At 31.8% G+C, this 14,087-nt stretch overlaps 1 protein-coding gene and 1 long non-coding RNA gene across 2 annotated transcripts in view; one reads left to right on the plus strand and one right to left on the minus strand.

The window, feature by feature from the left end:
* The window catches only part of LOC127870885 (uncharacterized), a 385,033-nt gene that overhangs the window by 28,085 nt on the left and 342,861 nt on the right, over positions 1–14,087 (minus strand). The gene's annotated exons all lie outside the window — the stretch shown is intronic.
* On the plus strand, positions 755–1,189 carry LOC127870913 (uncharacterized). Its single transcript, XR_008045001.1, has 2 exons — positions 755–812; positions 951–1,189. It is a non-coding gene; the product is annotated as an uncharacterized LOC127870913 (long non-coding RNA).

A 14,087-nucleotide genomic window follows, 5' to 3' on the forward strand; every position in this document is an offset into this window, starting at 1 on the left:
AAAGTTGCACTATATTTTATAAAAGCTTCAAACCAGTTTCTGTTTATAGCTCGACTATTGGCATGGTCACCTTTATTGTTGTATTATACATGTTCATGTTTCAGTGTATGTTAAAAATACCACATATGTTTTCAACTTCAATAACGTGTATGTGGTCATTATATCAGGTGACTGATAGAAAACATTTATTATACAAAGAAAGCAGACCAATAGTCATGCGGGATTGGGACAGGTCTTGCGCTTTAAATTTTGAATATTCCTCAGTAATAAACATATATCTGTATATCATTCAAATACCTGAAAACATTTTATAAGGATAAAGATATTCATACTCTTGAACTTAAAAAAAATTGCAAAGTACAAAAATCCTTAGAATCATTATATTTTATTGTACATGTATTTGCAACACATACATTTATTATGTGACAGGATTAAATACGTTTTCGTTTAGATCACCATAAACTTTCATTTTCATGATATCGCCACCTTGAGATTTTTTTCATTTTGTATGTTTTGTTAGAATTAATCATGCATAACTTTTAACGTTGGTAATCGTTAGGTTTCTAGAGCAGTACACTAAATATTTAATGTTTGTATTGTACAAATCGTGCTTTGGTGTAAATATGTTGTGCTTTAAATCACTTTGTTTTTCATCATATTTTAAAATGACTCTTCTTGGAATAAATTAAATGACACCTATTGATTTTCAGGTCACTAGGTCAAAGGTCAAGATCACGGTGACTCAACACAGTGAAATGGTTTCAGGATGATAACTCAAGAAAGCTTACGCCTAGGGTCATGAAACTTCATAGGTACATTGATCATGACTCGCAGATGACCCTATTGATTTTCAGGTCACTAGATAAAAAGGTCACGGTGACTCGACTCAGTAAATGGTTTCCGGATGATAACTCAAGAAAGCTTACGCCTAGGATAATGAAACTTCATAGGTACATTGATCATGACTGGCAGATGACCCCTATTTATTTTCGGGTCACAAGGTCAAAGGTCAAGGTCACAGTGACAAAAAAAGTATTCACAGAATGGCTGCCCCTACAACTGACAGCCCATATGGCGGGCATGCATGTTTTACAAACAGCCCTTGCTAAGTTTCCTTTATTATAATTATGATGTGAGATTTTGTTGTTTTTGCTTTTTTGTATTTGGCAATAAATTACTTCTAAAAATACCATGGTTTGATTACTTTCCAAATATTTACACCAGGATGCAGGATCGAGGGGGTTTAAAGGGATTTACACACGGGCTGGACAGAACACAACGTTAAGAACTTTATTTTTGCAAATATCTTAAGTTATTGAAATACATTTGCAAAAATCTTTAGTGCATAAAAGACAGTTTTTCTTGCATTTGTGCCAATATATTAAGATCTAAGAATAAATCATTGAATACTGCTGGAATACGTATGTATGCAGCATAACAGTGAACATAAATACGTTACACTTGGCAAAGAACACAGGCTAATTAAATAAAGTAATTCTGAAGTATTTCACATGGACAAAATCCACATAAAAACTTTATTGTATGCGCTATTTGAACTTATTTAGAAAAATTGTTTGAACAATTAATTTGAAGAAAAGCACCACATACTGATGTGTTAACATCCATTAACGTTCAATTATGAACCTCACAAAGTCATGTGATCCTGCACCCTGATACTGTTCTGTGTTTGTCAGTTCTTATCCATCTTCCATTTAGTCGAACTACTTCTGAGGACTCACTTTTGTACTTGGGAATAATACAATAAAAATGAAAGTCAAACTGAGTGAAACGAAATAGAAGTTAGATTGCAAAAAGGGCGATAAATAAATATTTTTTTACAAAACATTAATTATTGCAAATACAACATTTTCACCAAAAACAAATCTATATGAAATATGGAGCTGATACTCTTTACAGACGGACAAAGGTTAACCCTTTAGCAATACAAGGTCAAATATAAGATATTCATCCATAGCCGCATTTTAAATGAAAACATAATTTGGATGTATTTTCAAATAATATGGCACGTAATGTGGTAAGCACAATAAGATGGATTGCAACAAGCAAACACTAAGGCCTTAGGTAAAAACCTTAGATGATGTCCTTCATGGATCAATTTAAAAATAACTAGTCAGAATCAAATAGATTAGTGCAATGACATCATACACAAGGAACCATAGCTACATAAATAGGTTGAAATTCATGCATGCTCTTTATTGATTGTAAAAATAATCAATTAAATTTCATGTACAAAAAGACAAAACACTTGTTCTTTAACTCAAGGTTAACACTTCTTTTTAGAGCTTAATTTGGTCGAGCATGAGTGTTTTTTTAAAATAATAACATGGCTGACGGGAATGATTACTTGGAATATTTATGGAATTTATAAACACTATGGATTTGTATAAACATATTTCAATAAAGTATCTTCAATAAATTTTAAATGGTGTATGTTTAAAGAATAGCCAAATAGCTTAGTGTAAAGGTCCCTCATGCAAGGTGACAAATCAATATCAAATGCAAAATCAATTTCCATGTATCATATGTGATATATATGTGACAATCACACTCTTGAGCACATCAGTACATATAGAACATAAAAGCAAACACAATTCAGTGATTTATATTGAAATAATTTAATAAATAATTTGCCTCACATGATGAATAATTTAAACAATTTGAAAAGAATTCCTATAATAACATCCAAGCATAATAATTCAGGTTCAGCACATAAATATTTGTCATGGATCACATGTTTGGTATGCCTGGCTTTTGCAATCATAATATAAATTATAAAAGTAGAATAAAATAAACTTGTATAAGAATGGATTAGTGAAAAACAATCTGAACTTATAACCCATCTTATTACTGTACATAAAAATTTCCACCAAAGGTTATTTTTAATTGTTTTAATCTGAATCACAGGTACCCATCACAGTTTGCACTTCAAAAGATTTCAAAATGCATGGCTAAAAGTAATAAGAAAAAAATCAAGAGTATTTCCTTATTATAGCCTGTAACAATTCTGATAATGTATGCCCGTGACAAGTCTTTATAATTCTCAGGACTGTGTAGTTAACTAACAGTGTGTACCTAATGAGATATGTATTCAGTACATGTAATTAACAAAACATGCACACATAATTTAATAAAAAATACATAATGTGTCACATGCAAAGTTATTTACTAACATAAATTGGACAAATACCATTAAACAAAATCTAATAAGGCAAAGAGATTAACTTGTAGCAGAACAAGATCTATACAGATAAAGCCCATAACAGTTTTTGTCTTTAACATTTAAACAAATGAGTACATATGTTTAGTCTAAACAGATTTTTTTATTAAACTTTTTTTACTATGCATTGTTTTTGTTTTCTAATTTAATGAAAGTGTTCAATTACAATTTAATAAGAGTGTTCATTTACAATTAAATAAGAGTGTTCAATTACAATTTAATAAGAGTGTTCAATTACAATTTAATAAGAGTGTTCAATTACAATTTAATAAGAGTGTTCAATTACAATTTAATAAGAGTGTTCAATTACAATTTAATAAGAGTGTTCAATTACAATTTAATAAGAGTGTTCAATTACTTAATCTTCCAAATCTTCATTCTACAATCTTGTTTATATGTAAACGTTAATTTTGCAAATATGATCATACATAGCCCAAAACAGTTTTACACAACAAATAGGGTAACAGAAAACAAACTACTTTTGGGGGGGGGGGGGTATTAATGGTATTAAAATGTAAGTATAGATTAAGTGAATCTGCTGCACACAATGTGTGGGGTTGTTTACCATTTGGGAATTGCTATCCCAAGATTCTCCGAATGTCACTGTGACTTATTATGCAGCGTTCTGGGATTGTCACCTCTATCTCTTCTCCATCATCGGTAACGATTGTCTGCAGGAAGTAATGAAATACTAAATGAGCCTGGCTTTGAAGAAACGGGGCTTTATGCTTTTCTGCCTTAAGTGATAATTTATACCAGTCCACACAGACTATTCATGGACGACACCTTCCTCTTTGACGGAATTTTTTACTAGAAGAGATTTTCTTTAAACGATTTTTTTTTTTATAAAAGCAAAGAGTGTCATCCCTGGAGGTATTGCATGCAACCGTTAACCTGGATATAAATTACAATATGCTTTGGTTTAAAGTCATCCATCTTTAAAATGCGCCTTATATTATGTAGTAGTATTTTATGTATTTCAGTCACCGAAATAAGCAATTAGACTAGGCAAGCAGAATCTGAATTCTTAGACTATTACAGGTAACTAAGACCGCAATAATATTTTAAACCCGTAAATTAGAAGCAGCGAATATGAGCCAGCAAGGTTCAAAATATTGCATTGCATTGCTTGTAATCCTTTGATAATTGCAACCACTGAACTGTATTCTTTACAAATACTTTATATTTCTAAATACTGAATAATTCCATACCGTTTTCCGATTAATTTTGACAGGACTTACGGCCATTGCCGTGATTAGTTCATCAGGTTTTGGGTATCGTTTCATGGCACGGTGATCGATTTTTGGTGTGACCATCGGAGTTTTTCTCCATCACAGCATTTACATGTTACGGCAACATGCCGCAGGCGTTACACAGCTGGAAACCAAACATTGTCACTGAGAACTTGAACTATATTGTCAATGTGCAAACATTTATAACTTAACATACAAGTTTATTTTATGTACATGTACATAAGTTATAAATGTCTTGAAATCCCTTGTTACAAATAAATAGTTCTTATTTCAAAAGTTCAATCCTTGTTTTAATGTACAGAGTAAACATTCTGTAATAATGATTCATTAAAAGAGAGAAATAAATATTAATAATACATGTAGCTCCGGTTGCATTTATACTACAGCCTGCCAATAGGATGCACATATATTAAAAGCAATTAGAAGATTGGTTTGATCTCATGCAGTCAGCCATTTCCTAGTTGCTTGTAATTTTGCAAACTAATCTTTAATGTTGAATAGCCTTTTAATATTTATATTTTATGTATTAAGGGGTTTATACATAAAGAATGCAATATGGACTAATTTTTGGCACCTAAAATTTGGCTGTGAGCAACATATTCAGATTATTTTTGCGTTTAATTTCAGTGCTACGTGTAGCTATAATCAGGTCTAAATTAAACAAAGATTATTGTAAAGTCAAGGAATAAAGGTCTGTGTGGCTAACTTGACTTAGTATCATGGTATTTGGAACATATATAATTCATTCTAATGTATACAATCTGAATTACTTTTCAGGCTTGAAATGATTACATTTTATCCTTTATTTTTATAATAAAATTTGTTTTGTGTTTTCTCCAAAATTAACAAATCAACCTAGAACATAAGCTGAATATTGCTTTAGAAAATTATTGATTACTTCTCTATTTTGCAGTATCATGTTTCAGTGCCATTCACTGTTTTGTTTGTGTGGCTTGGAGTGTTTTCTTGAGTATTGTGTGTTTCATTGAATTGCTGCAATATATAATTTATATATTTTGTTCTGTATGATATTCAGGTTAAATGCCATTTGTTGTAAGTCTTGTGACCATAAGGAAAAGGTCAAAGAATGCTTCAAGTGGCTATTGCTCTTTTGTATTGTATTCATTTTCAATGGTACTTTTACTTGTATCGTGCGTTTAACTTTACTTGTGCCATATAAGATCATTTTGAATAATAATATTGAATGTTACTTTAATATGTTTGCACCAAACTTTTGTTTTAAATACAGTATATTGTAGTTATACTGCCTTTGAATGTCATGATTGTTATAATGATCATTATGGGTTTTTGTGATTTATAACATTACATGAACATAGATCTGAGATATAATTATGTTTATTGCTTGATTTTACATGTACACAAATAACCAATTACAGTTATGTCTTAGCAATCATAATTGTTTAATTTTGATCCTTATTTATTATTCAATATTGATTTAAAGAGCTGTCAAATGTTATCCGTAGAATGAATGAATATTTACATATACCTTATTTTAATGCACCCCCCCCCCCCCTCAATTGTTTTTTTTTTGGGGGGGGGGCATATAGTCGCCGCTTCGTCTGTCCGTGCGTGTGTCCGCCTGTCCGTGCACAATTTTTGTCAGGGCTATTTCTCAGCAATTAAAGACCGGAATTCAATTAAACTTTATGGGAAGCTTCACTACCAAGAGGGGATGTGCTTATTATCAGCCGGTTCTGGTCGGATGATTTTTCACAGAGTTATGACCCTTTGAAATTTTCCATTAACTGTACATATAGTTCAATTCTTGTCCCCCCAACTACTAGACGTTTCCTTTTATCTGAATATATAGTGCAATATTGTGACAAAAAAACTTTGGGGAGCATCACCCGTCTCTGACGGTTTCTTGTTTATTGTTGTTTGGAAACACATTACAAAGGTAGTTTTAAACTGTATTTATTAACAAGTCATCTATTGAACAGCAAAAATAAAAATTAAACAAAGAGGAATGTGAATAGCGACACACTGGCTGTCTGGGCAGTGCGGTGGTTGGTACCTTTGTTACTTTCTTAAGTGACCCAGGATTAATCCCCACTCTAGTTAATGTTGGCTTGTGTAGTAGTTACTTTACCAAATAGTTGGGTTCTTTGTATTCTTGCTGGCCCCAACTGCACAAAACCATTTACAAATTGCAAATCATTCAGTAAAAATTAAGAACCTGGAAATTGCAGATATATTTCAAACTTCTTCCCAACTATCGTTGAGTCTAGTAAATGAATTGGGAATGAGTGCTGGGACACACAGCCTGTGGCTTGAAAGGGCCTCATAAACTTTTTAATACAAACATGCTAGTCACAAACTAGTCAAATCATATTTATGAACTGTAGTCAAATCATGTCATCCAGTTTCATTTAAAATGTTTGACCAGATATTTGAAAACATTGTGAATAATTATATTATGTCAACATTACTATGATTGTTTTATATTTTGTAGGTAGCTAAAACGAAATTTCTAAATTTTCCAAATGATTTTGAAAAAGTTGCTCTGTATTTTATAAAAGCATCAAACCAGTTTCTGTTTATAGCTCAACTATTGGCACCTTTATTGATGTATTATACATTATCATGTTTCAGTGTTTGTTAACAATACCACATATTTTCAACGTCAATTAAGTGTTTTTAGTCATTATATTAGGTGACTGATAGAAAACATTTATTATACAAAAGAAGCAGGCAAATAGTCATGCAAGATTGGGACAGGTCTTGCTATTTAAATTTTGAATATTCCTCATTAATTATCATATATCTGTATATCATTTGAATACCTGAAAATATAATACAAGGATAAAGATATTCATACTCCTGAACTTTTATAAAAAATGCAAAGTATGAAAACTCTTACCATCTTTAAATTTTATTGTACATGTTTGTGCAACACAGGCATTTATTCTGTGACAGAATGAAATAGGTTTAAGTTAAGATCAGCAGAAACTTATATTGTAAAATTGCCTTATGAGACTAGATTATTTTGTTCATGTTGCATGTTATTTTTCGAATTAATCATGCATCACTGTTTACCTTGGTAATTGTATACTATAAATATTTAATGTTGGTTTCGTAAAAATCATGCTTTGATGTAAATATTGTATGTGTGTGAAAACAATTTACTTGTCATCTTCTCTTTAAATGAGTCTTCTTGGAAAGCTTGGCATAAATTGTGTGCGCACAGGTTCTAGACAATTATCTAAGCAGTGATCGAAGTCAGAGTCACGTGCGTCCAAAAACAAAACAAGCTACCTAGTCAAAACTAACCCATCTAGAAGCGATGACTCAATCTTGATGCACCATGCACAGAAAAGTTATTTTGACAATCCCAAGACAAAGTAAAAATATGTTTTTAGTGTGGAAACAATCTAGGTAGGCAGATGAAGTCTGCGCTTTATGGCCATGATGGCCTTTTTGGTAAGTATCTCACAGTAAGTCGAGAGGTCTGTAATACTGGTTGTAAATAATACGTATGATGGCCTTCTTGGTTTGTATCTTAGAGTAAGGTGACAGATCTGTAATACCGGTAGTAAATTATATGTCATATGCAACACTGATGCTATATTTTGTAAGTTTGTATATAATTGAAAGGCATATTGTAAGCAATAAAGATCTTGCATTAGTGAAAGTAGCAGGTACATGTATATATTACATTTAACAATAGTGTGAATGAACAATATTTACTTAAAGAATCAAAATAAACATTTATTTTATATAACCGTTATTACTTGTATTGCATATTATGAAAATTCATTTTGCATTTGATAAATCTTTCGGTGAAGTAGTAGCATGTAAGTATTATAGTGATGATTCTTAAAGCTACAGGTAACTATTAACTTCCTTGACTCTACCATGGTTCAAGGAGACATTTCCTGTAGATTTAAGATGTGTTTATCGGCAGCATAAAAATATGAAACAAGTTGAGAGTGTTTTCCTGAAGTTTAAGGGTTTCCATGAGATCACAGGAACAGGATTTGGTGTTTTTTTACAGTCAATACAATCTCAAATAGTTAAGGTACATGTATTTTTTATGTTACTATCTGTACGGTGTGATGTCCTACTGGACAAAGAAATGCTTTTTTAAGAATTAAATGGACATATAAAATCTATTGTCGCTGTATTTATTCTGATAATATAGTGTAGTTGTAGCTATTGGTTTCTATTGGTAGTTTGATAAAGGTACAATATTAGCTCAACTGAAAAAATAGAAGTCTGAAATGTCATATTTTTATATTGCTTTTCTGATTTTTATTTTCAAATGTTCAATGTATTTAATTGATGAGGAGACGTTTTGGCAAATGTATTGTCATAGAGTTTGGATATCAAATTTGTACCTGTATTCACCTACTATTTCTTTGACTTTGAATACATAACATACATGAACTTAATTTTTTGCAAACAAATGATGGTTTCTAATGATGCTCATTCATTAATGACTCATTATTATAAAGATGTTACTATTATCATGGGCTTTTAGTTATTATGAGATTTACTTTAGATTTAGAACATAATTTATTCATAAATAATCTAAGTTCTACAAATAGTGAATGCTCCTTTATTCTTACATACAAGTCCATTTATATAATTTATTCATAAATAATTTAAGTTCTACAAATGGTGGATGCTCCTTTATTCTTACATACATGTCCATTTATGACAATATTTTACAGGTCTAAGAAATAGTTGATGAATACGAAATGCAAAGGCCCTTATATGCTTTTCAAAAATAGAAATGCATTTTTAAGTTTTCTTTATTATAATTATGATGTGAGATGTTGTTGTTTGTGCTTTTTTGTATCTGCAAATAAATTTCTTTAAAAAATACCATGGTTTGATTACTTGCCAAATGTTTATACCAGGGTGCAGAATCAACAGGGTTTACAGTGGTTTACAAACGGGCTGGATAGAATGTAAACACGCCGTTAAGAACTTTATTTTTGCATGTTTATCACGTTATTGAAATACATTTGCAAAAATCTTTAGTGCATGCAAGACAGTTTTCCTTGCATTTTGTGCCGATATCTTCAGTTTTAAGAATAAATCATTGAATACGTCTGAAGTACGTATGCGTGCAACATAACCGTGAACATAAATGCGTTACAATTAGAATTTTTTGCCAAGAACACAGGCTTATTATGTATTTCACATTGCCAAAAGCAGCACGAAAAAACTGTCTTTTATGCACTAGACAATTTGAAAAATTGTTTTAAAAAGTTATTTGAATAAAATAACCACATACCGGTGTGTTTACATCAATTAATGTTCAATTGTGAACCCCCAAATGTCACGTGATCCTGCACCCTGATACTGTTCTGTGTTGGTCGGTTCTTATCCATCTTTCATATAGTAAAACTACTTCCGAGGACTTATTTACTTAGGAATACTCGAATATTAGAAATGTGCAATAAAAATGAAAGTCAAACTGAATGTTTACACTTTGAAACGAAATTGAAGTCTGATCGTAAAAAGGTTAATAAACAAATATTTTTTGACAAAACATTATTCAGGGTGCAGAATCAACGGGGTTTGCAGGGGTTTACACACGGGCTGGACAGAATGTAATCACGCCATTAAGAACTTTATTTTTGCAAATATCTTAAGTAATGAAAATACATTTGCAAAAACTTGATTGCATAAAAGACAGTTTTTCTTGCATTTTGTGCCGATATATTGAGGTATAAAAATTAATCATTGAATGCTTCTGAAATCCTAGACAACATTTCACGTTGCGTGAAGCATTACCGTGTACAATGAATGCAGTACCAATGGAATTATTGCACAAGAATACAGGCTTATTAAATAAAGTAATTCTGATGTATTTCACATTGCAATAAGCAGCAGAAAATCTGTCTTTTATGCACAAGTTGACATTCTTAAGAGAAACTGTTTTAAAAAGTTATTTGAATCAAGACTATTGCCAAGCAATATAAATCCCCTACCGGTGAAACTCCACGATTTTCAGCAATATGTCTAGACTATTTGTTGCCATAGCAATTATAATTCTTGCCGTAGGAACAAAATGAAATGACGTGCATAATCTCCATATTGCCATCTATCCACGTTTCATGTTTCATGAAAAAATATGAAGAACGTTTAAAGTAATCGCAGGATCCACTATTTCCAGCAATATTTCTAGTCTATTTGTTAGTATTTGTAGTTTATTTCTTACCATATCAACAATAATTATTGACGTATGAACAAAATGAAATGACGCGCAAAATCCCCATATTGCCATCAATCCATGTTTCAAGTTTCATGAAAAAATATGAAGAACTTTTGAAGTTATCGCAGGATCCAGAAAAGTGTGACAGACAGACAGAGCGCAAACCATAAGTCCCTCCGGTTTGACCGGTAGGGGACAATAATGCACCACTTTCCGTCGTATATACATCAAAAGTCAAAATTAAAGTCAAAATTGGGAACCCCACCAAGTCAAGTGATCCTGCACCCTAATATTGCAAATACAACATTTTCAGCACAAAATTCTAGATTTTTGTCATTTTACTGTAGACAACCACACATTCATTATACGATAAAATAATATTTAAACATCGAATATCTCAAAGGTCACGTAAGTAAGCAACATATTTGTGTAAGGGTTTCCCTCATAAACTTTTTTATCCTGCCATCCCCCTAAAACAAAAAAAAACAAGGGCAGTCAGTTACAAATGATCTCAACACGAAATAGTCACACTCAGAATAAACAATTGCCCCCCCCCCCCCCCCCCCCCCCGCTCCCCTCGATATGATGGAGGCTAAACTCTTTAGCCATAAGTTGGCATGCCTTCAGCACATCATCTAGGTCACCTCAACACCTTACTTCACATTTTAGTTTCATGAAAATGTTATATGTAAAAGTGTATATGAACTATGGAGCTGATACTCTCAACGGATGGACAAACATAAATCCTTTAGCAATTCAAGTTCAAATATATGATACTCATCATTAGCTGCACTTTTACTGAAAATATGTACTTTTAAATAATATGGCCCATGATTTGATAAGCAAAATAAGATGGAGTGCAGCAAGCAAATACTAAGGCCCTAAGTCAAAACCTTAGACGATGTCCTTCATGGATTAAGTTTGTAATAACTTGTCAGAATCAACAAGAATAGTGCGATGACATATCATACACGAGGAATAGTAGATCAATAAATAGGTCAAAAGCTCTTTATTGATTGTAAAAATAATAAATAAATTGTCATGTACAAAAAGACAAAAAACTAGTCCATTGACTCAAGGTTAACACTTCTTTTTAGAGCATAGAGCATGAGTGTTTTTTATACGCCAGCTTTTTACCTTAGCCTGACCTTTGTAAGCGACTAATCAATTTATATAAAATTTCCCGCCGGTAGGCCTGAAACTTTTCGCAGTAGAAAACGTGCAATCTACAAACAGATTTCACATTAACATTAATATGTTACTCCATCGACTTTCTATTTTTGGGAAGTATAGGGTATGAAAAGGGATACTACAGTTCGTTTAGCATCGATGTTAATTTACTGCGTATTCAGCATGAAACAATTGTATCTTTAATGATAAGGTTTGAGAGTTAGAGCAGTTTCTCACTCAATTCTCGACATTAATACAGAGTGTGTGCCCCTTTATATTTAGAAGAATGTCAGTGCCAGAGCGTTTGTACTTAAAGGCTGTGTTCTCATATTTGGTAAATTACTACGATATTGCATTCTGTGCACTCATAAATTTTAGATCATATAAGTATTGTTGTTCAGTAGGCCCTAATCTGATATACGCTTTGACGACAATATTAACAATTGTTTTCGATATTGACCGTTAAACACATAAATGTTTAAAGCTTTAAACAAGCCGTGGTTCCAGCAGTGGAGGTGTTAACTCACTTAAATGCATTGGATTCCTATCCGCAAGGTATCAAGGTCAGTTTGCGGTCAGTTACAGAAATCGTTATATAAACGCTATCGCGTAAACTATGTACAGTTGAAGTTTATTTTGATCAGAAAGATACTAAATAAAGATAATCGGCGATATTATTATGGTATGACAATCATAGATTTTGTATGTGTTTTCACCAATTGCATATGAGACGGATAATTAGAAATATTTATCTATTTAGACCAATTTATGTAGCATGAGCACGATGATTCACGATACTATTAAAGGGGCCTTTTCACAGATTTTGGAATGTTTTAAAGTTTGTCATTTAATGCTTTATATTGATAAATGTAAACATTGGATACAAAAAGCTCCAGTAAAAAAAATCAAGAATAAAATTATAAAAAGAAAAAAGGTAACCCTCAGCATGGCTCGAACCACTGCCCCTGGAGTCCTGGAGTAAAAAGTTTACCACTTAGACCACTCGGCCATTCTTCCGAATACAATGCCAAATGTATAATATTCTTTATATAAGCAACCATCGTAGTTTCACAAAATATAACGACAACAACAGAACTCTCCAAATTATTAATTCGTTTCGCATTGCAGCGCTTTATAATTTTCGTTTTTTTAAATTCAAAAGAGGCATATAATGGCTATATTAGAGCATGGTAAATGCTCAGTTTAACCGTTTCCTCACAAATATCATAGCTAAAACGAAAATGTGCGAATCTGAAACAACTTTTTTCAATTTTGTCAATTTACCCAAACCCCTTAAATAATGGAATCAAATAAGATTCGAGTGTTGTCGGCTGACATATATGCTTTCATTAATTAATGTGCTTGCATCTTGTGTTTTTTTCTATTCTGTAAATATATATATCTGAGTAATAATATCAAATATATAGAAATAAGCCACGAATTGTGGCGCAACACCCTGTAATTGGTTTGCGTGTGATGCAGCTAAGAACTGCGCAGAAAAAAGGCATTCGCTATTTTTGATCTCATAGATATAACTTTTGATCGTTTATAAACACCTATCACAATCACCGCCGTATATCTTTTTTAAAGATATTTCTTGTTTATAATAACATGGCAGAAGTGAAGGATTACTTGGAAAATTTATGGAATTTGTAGGCACTATGAATTAGTTTTAACATATTTGAAAAAAGTATATACAATAAATTTCAAATGGTGTATGTTTAAAGGATAGCCAAATAGCTTAGTGAAATGGTCATTTCGCCAATGTAACAATTCAATATCAAATAAAAAATAAATTGACATTTACTATAGGTGAAATCTATGTGACAATCACACTCTTGTTTACAAGTGTACATATAAAACATAAAAGCAAACACAATTCAGTGATTTGTATATAAATTATTTATTAAAAAACAGCATAAAAACAAGGCCGCACAATGTGTTCTCAATCAAGGAATATCGCACAGAAACTACAGTAGAGTACTGCATTTTACAAAAAAATAAAATATTGTTCATCCATGCTTAAATTGTTTTTCGGCTTCATGTACAGAGTTAAGTATTAGGAACATAAAAGTTGTGTTTATATTTGGTCTTCATGACAATCAGTTTGGTTGAAAGATGTTTTACAAACTATTTTTTCTGGCCTCTCATGATGAATAATTCAAACAATTTAAAAAGAATTCCTATAATTAAACCCAAGCAAAATATTTCAGGATCAGCTTGTTACTATTTGTTATGG

Source organism: Dreissena polymorpha, chromosome 3, assembly GCF_020536995.1.
Source record: "Dreissena polymorpha isolate Duluth1 chromosome 3, UMN_Dpol_1.0, whole genome shotgun sequence".
Classification (NCBI taxonomy): Eukaryota; Metazoa; Mollusca; class Bivalvia; order Myida; family Dreissenidae; genus Dreissena; species Dreissena polymorpha.